This window comes from Neophocaena asiaeorientalis, unplaced genomic scaffold (assembly GCF_003031525.2).
Source record: "Neophocaena asiaeorientalis asiaeorientalis breed wild unplaced genomic scaffold, Neophocaena_asiaeorientalis_V1.1 scaffold537, whole genome shotgun sequence".
NCBI lineage: Eukaryota > Metazoa > Chordata > Mammalia > Artiodactyla > Phocoenidae > Neophocaena > Neophocaena asiaeorientalis.
Window position 1 is genome coordinate 767,466 of NW_020174419.1, and position 12,800 is coordinate 780,265.

Here is a 12,800-nt window from a genome sequence, read left to right on the forward strand (position 1 = left end):
CACTGTACTTAGAATACAATTACTAACAAGACCAATACAGGTGCCTTATCAGTGTGAAGCTTCCAGTCTCATAGAAAAGAAATACATTATACAGGCATACCTCAGATATTGTGGGTTCAGTTCCAGACCACCATAATAAAGTGAATATTGCAGTAAAACGAGTTACATGAAATTTTTGGTTTCCCACTGCATATAAAAGTTATGTTTACACTATACTGTAGTCTGTTAAGTGTGCATTATGTCTTTAAAAAGTCTGCATGCCTTTAATTTTAAATACTTTATTGCTAAAAGTGATAACCATCATCAGAGCCTTCAGTGAGTCACAATCTTTTTGCTAGTGGAGTCTTTGAATTATTGTAGGAATTACTGAAATGTGACACAGAGACATGAAGTGAGCAAGTGCTATTGGAAAAATTATGCTGATAGACTTGCTTAATGCAAGGTTGCCACAAACCTTCAATTTGTAAAAAACACAATGTCTGCAAAGCAAAATAAAGTGAAGTGCAATAAAACAAGGTATACTTATACAATAAATTATAAATGTGATGATTATAAAGGGGTGACTTTCAATATTCTGAGAGTATGTTTGATAGAAGAATCCAAATCTTTAGGTGAGCACACTTATAAAGGAACAATAGGAGTTAGTGATACGTTTTTAGGCACAGGAAGACTGGCCCAGAACTTCATCATAGCAAACAAAGGTCAGTATAGCTAACGTATTATATTCATTAGGGTTCTCCAGAGAAACAGAACTAGTAGGAGATTATATATATATATATATATATATATATATATATATATAGAGAGAGAGAGAGAGAGAGAGAGAGAGAGAGAGAGAGAGAGAGAGAGAGAGAGAGAGAGACTTATTATAGGAATTGGCTCACACGATTTTAAGTGGCAGCAAAATCCTACAGTCCACTGTCTGCATGCTGGAGAACAAGAAAAACCAGTAACATAATTCATTCTGAGTCTGAAGGCCCAAGCTTTGATATCTAAGGGCAGGAGAAGACGGACATCCTAGCTCAGGAAGAGAAAGAAAATCTGCCCTTTCTTCACCTTTTTGTTCCATTCAGCCTACCAAGGATGCCTGGATGAGGGTGGATCTCTTCACTCAATCTTCTGAATCAAATGCTAATCTCTTCCAGACATACCCAGAATTGTTTGACCAGCTATCTGGGTATCCCTTATGTCAGCCAGTCACATTGACACATAAAATCGTGACAATGTTGAGTCTTCCTATCCATTACATGGAGTATTGCTCCATCTATTTAGCTCTTTTTTATTTTGTTTATCAGAATTTTATAGTTTTCCTCATATAGATCTTGCTTATATTCATTACATTTATACCTAAGTATTTCATTTTTGGGAGTGCTAATGTAAATGGTATTGTGCTTTTCATTTCTAATTCCATTTATTCATTGTTAATATATGAGAGAAATTTACTTTTTTTATCTTAACTTTGTATTCTGTAACCTTGCTATAATTATTAGTTCCTGGAGGTTTTTGTCTTTTGTTTATTGTTTGTTTGTTTTTGTTCATTCTTTTGGATTTTCTACATAGACAATCATGCCATCCATGAACAAAGATAGTTTTATGTCTTACTTCCCACTTTGTATATCTTTATTTCCTTTTCTTGTCTTGTTGCATTAGCAAGGACTTCCAGTATGATGTTGAAATGGAGTCGTGAGAGGGGACATCCTTGCCTTATACCTGATCTTGGTGGGAAAGCTTCATGTTTCTCACCATTAAGTATGATGATAACTGTAGGTTTTTTACAGATATCCTTTATCAAGTTGAGAAGGTCTCCCCAACCCCCAATCCATTCCTGGTTTCCTGAGAGTTTTTATCATGAATGGTGCTGGAATTTGTCAGATGCTTTTTCTGCATCTATTGATATGATTATATGACTTTTCTTTTTTTTTGTCTGTTGATGTGATGGATTAACTGATTTTTGAATGTTGAACCAGCATTGTATACCTAAGGTAAATCCCACTTGGTTGTAGTGTATAATCTTTAAATACTTTTTCCCATTTACTAATATTTTTTGAGGACTTTTGCATCCAACATTATCTTTTTCTTATTCCTACTCTTCTTCCCTACTCCTATAGAATATTTTCTACCATGACAGTTTATAAGACTGAATATCAAATAAACTGTGAAGAGGGTGAACATGCCTCTAACTAAAGCACTCTACCAGAGTCTAGAAGTCTAGAAGCAAAAAGCAGATCAAGAAGGATGGTACAAGAAACAGAATAAACAAATTACTTAAGCCTCCCTTGATGTTGTTTTTCATTTCCATTTCCCTGATACAGACTCTAGTCAGTAACCCAGTGGGAACTGATTGATAGCCATTGTTAAATTCACAATGGAATTACTAATCTATAAATTAACTATTCATTTCATTAATAAATTTTTGTACTAATTTATCTGAATTTGCATTTGCAGTTGCTTTATCCAGAAATCTTTCTTCTGAACAAGGGACTGTGATTAGAAGTATAACATTTGACCACATAATTCAAACATCTAAGAGTTATAACCATTTTTAAATTTTTCCCGCCAAAACCAACTGCTACATAATTCTGTAAATTTTCCTTCTTTAACACATCTATTATGAGTTTTCTTCCCTTTAGTTATTTTTATGTTCTTTCATCATCTTTCACCTCAGTTGTTGTAATCATTGCATTAAATATCATATCCATTTCCAAATTCATATCCACCAAGACATTCTAAAATACAAATTTATCATATTACTACTTAGTTTAAACTGTTCTGATTACTCCTTATACCAAGTGCCAGAGAACAAATGTTTACTTTTCACTATTCCATAAAATATCCTTAGTATTGTGGTTCTGAGATTTATCCATTCTCTCATTGATAGGCATTTGTTTGGTTTCTAGGTTTTTGCTATTGTAAACATTTTAAATACGAATAGCTTTAAACATTTTGGCATGTTTATATGACTGTCTCTAATGAACATACATACAACTGGAATAAGTGGGTCATCAATTGCAAATATTCAACTTTTCAAGATAATGTCTAATTGTTTTCCAGTGCAGTCTAGAAACTTATACTTTCAAATACCAATGTTTTACAGTTTCCCACTATATTTTACTTGCCATATGTTTTAGCACTATCAAACCATAAGCTTTGCCAACATAGTGGGTATAAAATTGTTTTTATGGTAGTAATATTTTTCTTTCTCCCATCACAATTAAGGTTGAGTATTTTCATGTTATTTAAAGGTACTTTTCACCTGTATTTAACCTGTATTTTAAATCTGGTACTTGCTAGGGTTTTTAAAAAATGATATGGTTAATTATCATAGTTATATCTCACAACATGTGTTTAGATTCCAGGTTAAACAAAATGAATTTATGTCTACATATATATAGTTAATTTCTAAATCACCATAGATGGAGAAGACAAAATTTGCATAATATTTTCATGTTATCATTTAATGACTTTTCTTTATGTTTTTGTATATACATGCAGTAATATGTTTGACTATAAAATATAGGTTTTAAAGGGCTTCAAGGATATAATTATGCATTCAGTATATTAAGCATTTTTGTTGATGCTCATGGTTTCAGTAGCAATGTTCTTTCAAGTTAAAGAATCACTAAAAAAAGTCACTGGGACTTCCCTGGTGGCGCAGTGGTTAAGAATCCACTTACCAATGCAGGGGAAAACAGGTTAGTTCCCTGGTTCGGGAAGATCTCACATGCCACCGAGCAACTGATCCCATGCACCACAACTACTGTGCCTGTGCTGTAGAGCCCATAAGCCACAACTACTGAGACTGCACACCACAACTACCGAAGCCAGAGTGCCTAGAGCCCAAGCTCCACAACAAGAGAAGCAACCGCAATGAGAAGCCCGCATGCAGCAACGAAGACCCAATGCAGCCCAAAATAAATAAATTAATTAAAAAAAAGAAAAAAGTCACTGATTTGCTTATGAGAACACAGAAAGCTGGAGATTTTGCAGGAAGAACTCTAAAAAAGAATCAAAATTATATTTTTACAGCTGACACTGGCATTGTTCTCTCTAAAGAAAGCAAAGAATGGACAATAGGTTAAATTCATCATCCCAGTAGCTGGAAAGATTACAACTGATATAACAGTCTAGAAAATATGGAGAGGAAGAGCTAAAGGCTGTAGCCTAGACCTACAGCATGTTACCAAGAGTATAAGAAGCAAAAGGCACAGAAATGTAGAAATGTTTGAAAGAGCTATTAGTTTTATATTGTTCAAGGTTGTACTCATAACTAAGGCAGTATTTTATATGCTGGTTACATATGCTTACCCTATGAAGTCTGAAGCACTCTCTAAACTTTGACAGATTCATAGAATTATGCTACTTTAATGTGTGTGACAGTCAAATCTCATCATTTACCTTGTTATCAGCATTCACATTAAAAGACAAAATTATACTTATGTGAAATTATGTACTAATATTGCATAATAAAATGCCTCCCTCTAGATTTTATTTATTTTACTGAAATATACTTGACATACAATGTTATGTTAGTTTCAGGTGTACTATATAGTGATTTAACAATTACATACAAATGATCACCACAGTAAGTCTAGTAACAGATTGTCTTCATACAAAGTTATTAAAATATTATTGACCATATTCCTTATGCTGTATATTATATTCCTTTGGCTTATTTATTTTATAACTGGACATTTGTACCTCTTAATCCACTTCAACTAATTCACTGCCCCACCTCCCTCCCCTCTGGCAAACACCTGTTTGTTCTCTATAAGTCTGTTTTCTGTCAGCTTTGTTTGGTGTTTTAGATTCCACATATAAATGTGATTACATGATATTTGTCTTTTCTCTCTTATTTCTCTTAGCATAATAACCACCAAGTCCATCAGTGTAGACATAAATGGCAAGATTTCAATTTTTATAGCTGAGTAGTTTTACTTGTGTGTGTGTATACATATATTACTTAACATATTCTTTATTCATTCATCTTTTGATGGACACTTAGTTTGCTTCCATGTGTTGGCTATTGTAAATAGTGCTGCAGTGAACATTGGGGTGCAGGTATCTTTTCAACTTAATGTTTTTGTTTTTTTTGTAAATATATGGAAGTGAAATTTCTGCGTAGTATGGCAGTTCTATTGTTCATTTTTTGAGGAACCTCCACACTGTTTTCCATAATGACTGCACCAACTTACAATTATACCAACAATGTACAAGGCTTCTTTTCTCCACATCCTCACCAGCACTTGTTATTTCCTGTCTTTTTGATGATAGCCATTCTGACAAGTGTGAGGTGATATCTCATTGTGGTTTTGATTTGCATTTCCCTGATTCGTGTTGCTGAGCATCTTATCATGTGTCTGTTGGCTATCTATATGTCTTCTTTGGAAAAATGTATATTCAGATACTCTGCCCATTTTTTAATCAGGTTGCTTATTTTTTGATATTGGGTTTTATGAATTCTTTGTATATTTTGGATATCAACCTCTTATCAGATATATCATTTGCAAATATCTTCTCCCATTTTTTAAGTTGCCTTTTCATTTTGTTGATAATGTCCTTCACTGCGCACTCTTTAAGAGCAGAGTCTCTGTTTCCTATAACCCTCCACCTTCCCCAAACATAAGCCCCTCTGATTTTCAAAGCCAGACATAATGGGGGCTCATCTTCCTGGTGCAGGACTCCTGGGCTGGGATAACCAGTGTGGCCATGATTTTGATATTTCTTCCATTTGTGGATCGCCTACCTGAGGAGTGCATCCTGACTATACTGCATCTCTGCCACTCCTACCTGTCTTCTTTGGTTCCTTCTTTATGTCTTTAGTTGTGGAAAACCATTTTGCTGGTGTTCTGGTAATTCTCATAGATAGTTGCTCTGTAATTAGTTATAAATTTGGTGTATCTGGGATAAGAGGTGAGTTCAGGGTTTTCCTACTCCATCATTTTGGCCCTTGGCATCCCTCCCTCTAGATTTTAATCTTCATGATATCAGAGCCAACATATGCTTATTATCAAAAAGACATGTCTTTTATCAATGTCTTAATAACTGCCACATATTAGAAAACTTAGCAAACATTTGTTTAAAGAATAAAATCTAAAATACTTATTACCTATAACAACAAATTACATTTATATATTAATTAAAATGGGAACATTTTAAAATATAACATTTAATCTATAGCAACTATAATATAAATATAGTCTGATTTTCTGGCTTTAGAGTAAGCAAAATGGCTTTATTAATGGAATAAATGTGAATGAATATATTTTACTGATGGAAGACAATATCCTTTAAATATCAACCATATATAGAAATAATTGGTTTGGTTTAGTTTTAAATTATTCATTTTGTAATCCAGATGTAAGCATGCCTCTATAGGTATTATATCTCAGAGAGAAAGACCCATCTATTCTAGTTTTATCTGATCTTTACTTTTGTTCTTCAAATTAAGTCCTTCCAAGAGAAAGTAAATATAAAAATCCCTTAAGGTTAATGGAATAACCCAAAACACAATCCCAAAGGCATATAGCACCTTCAAAGCTGTTATTTGCTGAAAACCTGTACCCGTCGTCATGGAAATCATCCTTATGATATCCATATGTATAGATAAAATAGTAAGAACAGTTAAACCACAAATAATGTATAGAAGAATATAAAAATTAAATTATGACAAAGATTTAACCAAAGAACATCGTTTAATTGTAATAATATTTTTTTTCTTTTGTCAGTGTATGGTGATCAGCTTATTTTTGCATCAGAAATAATTCCAAAATGTGAATTAAGTTTAGAGTGATTTGGTAAGTTCACTTATGTCCTCTGAAGTTACAGAGACTTATAGGGGAAGTTGTGCAACACATGATTTATATTTACTTACAGTTTCTTCTAGAGAAGTAGATACAAGTATTTTCTATTAATAGGCAGTAAAGTTGATTTTCAGAAGGTAACATATGTATGTAGATTTCAATAGAACATAATTTATATTGTTAGGAAATATGGTATACTATACATTATTTGAGGTTACATAATTTAATTGACTCCTCATCAAGAAAAAAATGTTTTCAATCAAACCTGAGGCTTAAAGGATAAAAATAATCAGGAGTTTGATAAGCAGAAACATAGGAATACTCAGATCAGTGGTTCTTAAATTTTGACATGCAAAGAAATGACATAGGGGATTGGTTAAAAACACTGATTTCTGGGCTACATCCTCAGAATTTCTACTTCAGTAGCTCTGGAATGAGGTTTGGAAATTTGCATTTATAACAAGTTTTTTCTACTGCTGATTTGGGGCCACATATAGAGAATCAATGATCTAGGCTCTTTCCCGAGGAAGAGGTCTAACTTTAAAACTGAATGACCTGGATTTTGATAATGACTATATCACAGATAAAAAATAAAATGAAATAACGTGTAGATTTTAATTTTAGGATATTATTCAATAGGTGCAGAAACAATGTTTGTGCCTTCAGTGCTAAAATATTACTGAGAATGACACTCCTATATTACCTGGTTATTTGTTTAGACAAGAGAAGGCTTGACCTACCTGACTGTGGCTAAGTTTAAGGCAACTAGCTGTTTCACAAGATGCCACTAGGGATAGGGTAGACCTGGTTGATATTTCTAAGTTTGGTTTTAAGAAAGAGATGTAATGTGAATTGGTCAGTAGGACTTTGTTAATATTAAAACCCCATGTTCTGTGAAAGACCCTCAAGAAAATGAAAAGAAAAAGCATAAGCTAAGAAGGCAACTTTGGCATAACACGCATCTGATAAATGATTGTTTTCCAGAATACACTAAGAGTGCTCACAACTCTGTAATAAGAAAACAAACAAGTTAATTTTAAAATAAAAATGAGCTAAAAGATTTGAACTGCAGTTTCGCCAGAGAAGAGATGTGGATGACAAACATGTAAAAAGATGCTTAATATCATTATTTATTAGGAAAAAGCTAATTTAAAATAGGAGATACAACACATATTAGAATGGCTTTTAAAAATGACAATACTAATTACTGAGAAGGGTGTGAAGCAATTGGAATTCTCATCCATTGTTGGCATGAGTGTAAAATGGCGCACTTTGGAAAACAGTTTTCAGTTTCTTAAAAGCTGAACATATATTTATAATATGACCCACCAACCCCACTCCTAGGTACTTATTCAAGAGAGTAAAAATTTATATCCAAAACAAAGATCTGTAAATGAATGTTGCTAACAGCATTTTCATAATTGCCTAAAAGTAGAAAAATGTAACTGTCTTTAACTATAGAATGGATAAACAAATTTTGGTTCATCCATGCAATGGAATCCTACTCAGCAGTGAAAAAAGGAACAAGCTGCTGATACGTCACAAAATCTCAAAAATGTATTGCTAAGTGAAAGAAGTTGGACTCAGAGGCCACCTACTATGTGATTCAGTGTCTGTGACATTCTGGAAAAGGTAAAATTACAGGGACAGAAAAGAGATTACTCGTTTCAGGGGTTGAAGGTGGAGGTAGATAATTGACTAAATGGGGCACAAAGGAACTTTGGAGGTGATGGGAATATTCTGTATCTTGAAAGTGGTGATGGTTAAATGATAGGGAAAGTTTATAAAAATTCATATAACTGTACACCTTAAAAGGGTGAATTTTACTGTATAAATTATACTTTAATAAATCTGGCTTTTAAAATATAATAGTGATAATTTGAAATACACTGAAACAGTTTGTTTTAAAAAGACAGTACATGAGTTCTCTATTAGGTTTAATAAGGCTAAACTAATAATACCATCTTAGGTTTCTTTAATTCCTTATTGTTTGTAAAGTATACTTGCAAATGCTGTTTATCTAGTTGGCTATAGATTCTTTTTCGCATTTTCCAGATGAGTGAAGCCTTAAGAAATTGCCATTGTTGTGCAAAGCAAACTGATTGCCAAGGCAAGTAAGAGGAAGAATTGAGACTGGTCAAATTGTTTCATCTACAAATATAGATACCATACTCTGACAAATATTTTCATAAGGATCTCTTCCAACCATTTATAAATGTTTAAAAATATAGCTTCCAATTGAGGGATATAGAATTTAACTTTTGTTTAAGATTGCAACTTCAGAGGCAAAAGAGGTGCTTTTCCCTCTCAGTTTCAGAGACACAAACAATGAAAAATAAATAAAGGATTTCACCGGACATGTAACTCAGTCATCTGAATGACAGTTTACTTAGGGCTATCAGTTATCATTTCACAAAAAGTGTCATCTGCTTGTGCAGAATGCTACAAGATTTTATTTAGTATATCTTATTTCGTAAATTATTTTTTCATCTAATATGTTACAATAGCTTGAAGTATTAACAAATCTAAATGTTTTAGCAAATACGAGCACATATTGGTAACTTGCAAATTATAACTTATTTGGGCCATAAAGGATTCTATTTTATGGAGAAATAACATAGTTTATAATAAAGTTTCAAATTATTTTTTCCAGCAAAGATTGAACCAACTTTTGATTAATTAGTTATGATCACATGAGGAGTGACTTAGTTAAAAGTCATATAATTTACTCTCTTTTCAGCTTATGATATGGCACTCTTAGGCACACTCTCATGTATTTGTGAATGATAACATTGGGAAAGCATTTAAAAATATTTTCTTATTATGCTCTTAGGCACTTATTATATTCTTTAAACATGTTCTACCATACTTTATTACTTAAATAAAATATTTAGCTACTTTAAAAGGTAAAACAAGAGTAAAGTTTCATATATAAATTATGAATATTGGTTTTGAAGTATATTATAATTTCAGAAATAATACTCTACTTTCTTCCTTTCAATAAATTACTTGGCTTTATTTTTCTCCAGAATATTTTTTTCAAATTTTTATATTGTGATAAAATGTTTATAATGGAAAATTTACATTTTAACCTTTTATAAGTATACAGTTTAGTGGTATTAAATACACTCATAATGTTGTGCAATCATAACCACCATCCATTTCCATAATACTTTTCATAATGTAAAACTGAAACTCTATACCCATTAAACAGTAACTGTATATTTCCCCCTTTTCCCATTCCCTGAGAACCACCATTATACTTTCTGTTTCCGATATTGACTACACAATGTACGTCCATATTGTAGCATATTGAAGAATTTCCTTCCTTTTTAAGGCTGAATTACATTCCATTGTATGTATGTACCACGTCTTGCTTATGCATTCCTCCACCTATGAATACTTGAGTTGCTTCTATGTTTTAGTGATTGTGAATAATGCTGCTATAAAATGGGTGTACGAATATCTCTTCAAGACCCCTTTTCAATTCTTTTGGTTATATACACCCAGAAGTGGAATTGATGGATCTTACGATAATTCTATTTTTAATCTTTTGTGGAACTGCTGTACTGTTTTCCACAATGGCTGTGCAATTTTACTTTCCCTCTAGCAGTGCACAAGGATTTCAATTTTTCCACATCCTCACCAACACTTGTTGTTCTCTGTTTTCTGGCTCCTAATGGATGTGAGGAGGTATCTCATTGTAGTTTTGATTTGCATTTCCCTAATTATTAGATTGTTGAACATCTTTTCATGTTCTTATTGACCATTTGTATATCTTCTTTGGAAATATGTCTATTCAAATCTTTTGACCATTTTTTAATTGGATTTTTTTTTGAGTTTCAGGAGTTCTGTATATAATCTGTGTATTAATCCCATATCAGATATAAAATTTGAAATATTTTCTCCCATTCTATGGGTTGTTATTTTAGTTGATGGAGAGTGTCTTTTGATGAACACATTTTAAGTCCATTTTGTCTATTTTTTTTTTTTTTTTGCCGCCTGTGCCTTTGGTGTCATATCTAGTAAATCACTATCAAATCCAGTGTTGTGAGGCTTTTGTCCTATGTTTCTGCTAAAAGCTTCATTGCTTTAGGTCTTGCATTTAGATCTTTGATTTTTGAATTAATTTAAAATTAATTCTTGTGTATAGCAATGCTAAAGTAATTTCCATTTAAAAAATATAGTTAACTGAAATTCATGCCAAGTGAATTATTTTGTTTTAAGGATATTTTCTTTAATTACATTTTTGGACTCCAGACTGTTCACATAAAGAATATAGTCCAGTCAATATTATCTCTTATCACCCTTGAGTAATACTGAAAATAGGGAAAGGAATAAAAGGTATTTCTCCCTGTAATATTGTATTAGAATTATATGTAGTCTGGGAAGGAATTATTTAAAAAGCCTCCTTCAATGTTGAGAGTCACCTATTTAAATTTTTTTTTTCCACTGTCCCTGATTTCTTTCTTTTTTTTTTTAATTCAAACAAAGTCACAAAATTTATACTCATCCTCATCAGTTCACTCAGTCCCATGTAATCAATTTTTTTCAGCTTGATCTTTTGTTAGCACTTTTATGAATTCATCAGTTTTCCATTAGAGTTCTGAAAATGCTTATTCATTCAGTTCAGCAGTATAGTCAGTTGCCAGAAACCTGTACTTGTCAGAGTCTTTTCCATGAATTCCTTGAAGCTGAAACCCTTTTATAGGAACATTTTTGCAAAAGCATCAGAGTACACCCAGAGCTGTCTGTAAATGACAAAAGACTTAAAAATGACCATGGTTAAAGATTTGATGAAAGTTCATAATAATGCAATTGACAAGGAAATTTAGTTATTTCTGAGATATACATTTTAAAGTAATAACTGAATTATGACTTATAACATTATACCAGAACATATAAGATTTTTAGAAATTTCATGTAATGGCTGAAACATTTATATTAACATATTTCCATACAAATAACACAAAGAAAGTTTAGTATCAGTTGTTTTTTCTTTTTGTTTGTTTTTTTTTTATACTGCAGGTTCTAGTCATTGTTAAAACATATGTTTATTGTGCCAGCAACTGCCAGAAGCAATAGGATTTGAATAAATATGTACATTAACTTATGAGAGGAAAACCAATTTTTGTCTTTGGGGAATGGGTTAGACAAGTAGATTTATGTAAAAGAGTAGGAATGTTTAGGACAAGAGCACTAGATATGTGGGTTGTACTAATGAGAGGATGTTCCAATAGATTAAAGTATTTAAAAGAAGAAAGAAATGTGCCAACACCAATTTAAAATTTTTCCACTTGAAAGTAGAAGTGACAAAAAACTAATCTGAAATAAATATATGAGTATTTATATATATGTTAGACTAACATGATTTATACCTTCTAGATATCATTGTTTCAGAGATCAATATCTGGTTGTTAATTTTTACATATGTTCATTATTAAGAATTACGAGCATTTTTGATAATTGATAAAACTGACAACTTTAATGATTTATGTTTTCAATTAATATAAAGGTAGATACTTAAAATTTTTTATTAGTATATTTAGGGATTTAATTATAGGAGAAAAAGTCAATAAGAAAGTTCAAGACCTTAGCTAAAGAGGCTCTACTATTAATTCAAACATTTCAACTTCAATAGATTTAGCAGCTACCATAATGAACTCGTCTACATTTATGTGCTGCTTTTTAAAAAATATAAATAGTGTAAAACAATTTCCAGGATTTTGATTTTTTTTTTAACTCAGTGCCTTTTGACATGTGCTTCTTTTCTTTTTCTTTTTCTTTGTTAACATCTTTATTGGAGTGTAATTGCTTTACAATGTTGTGTTAGTTTCTGCTGTATAACAAAGTGAATCAGCTATACATATGCATATATCCCCATACCCTCTCCCTCTTGCATCTCCCTCTCACCATCCCTATCCCACCCCTCTAAGTGGTCACAAAGCACGAAGTTGATCTCCTTGTGCTATGCAGCTGCTTCCCACTAGCTATCTATTT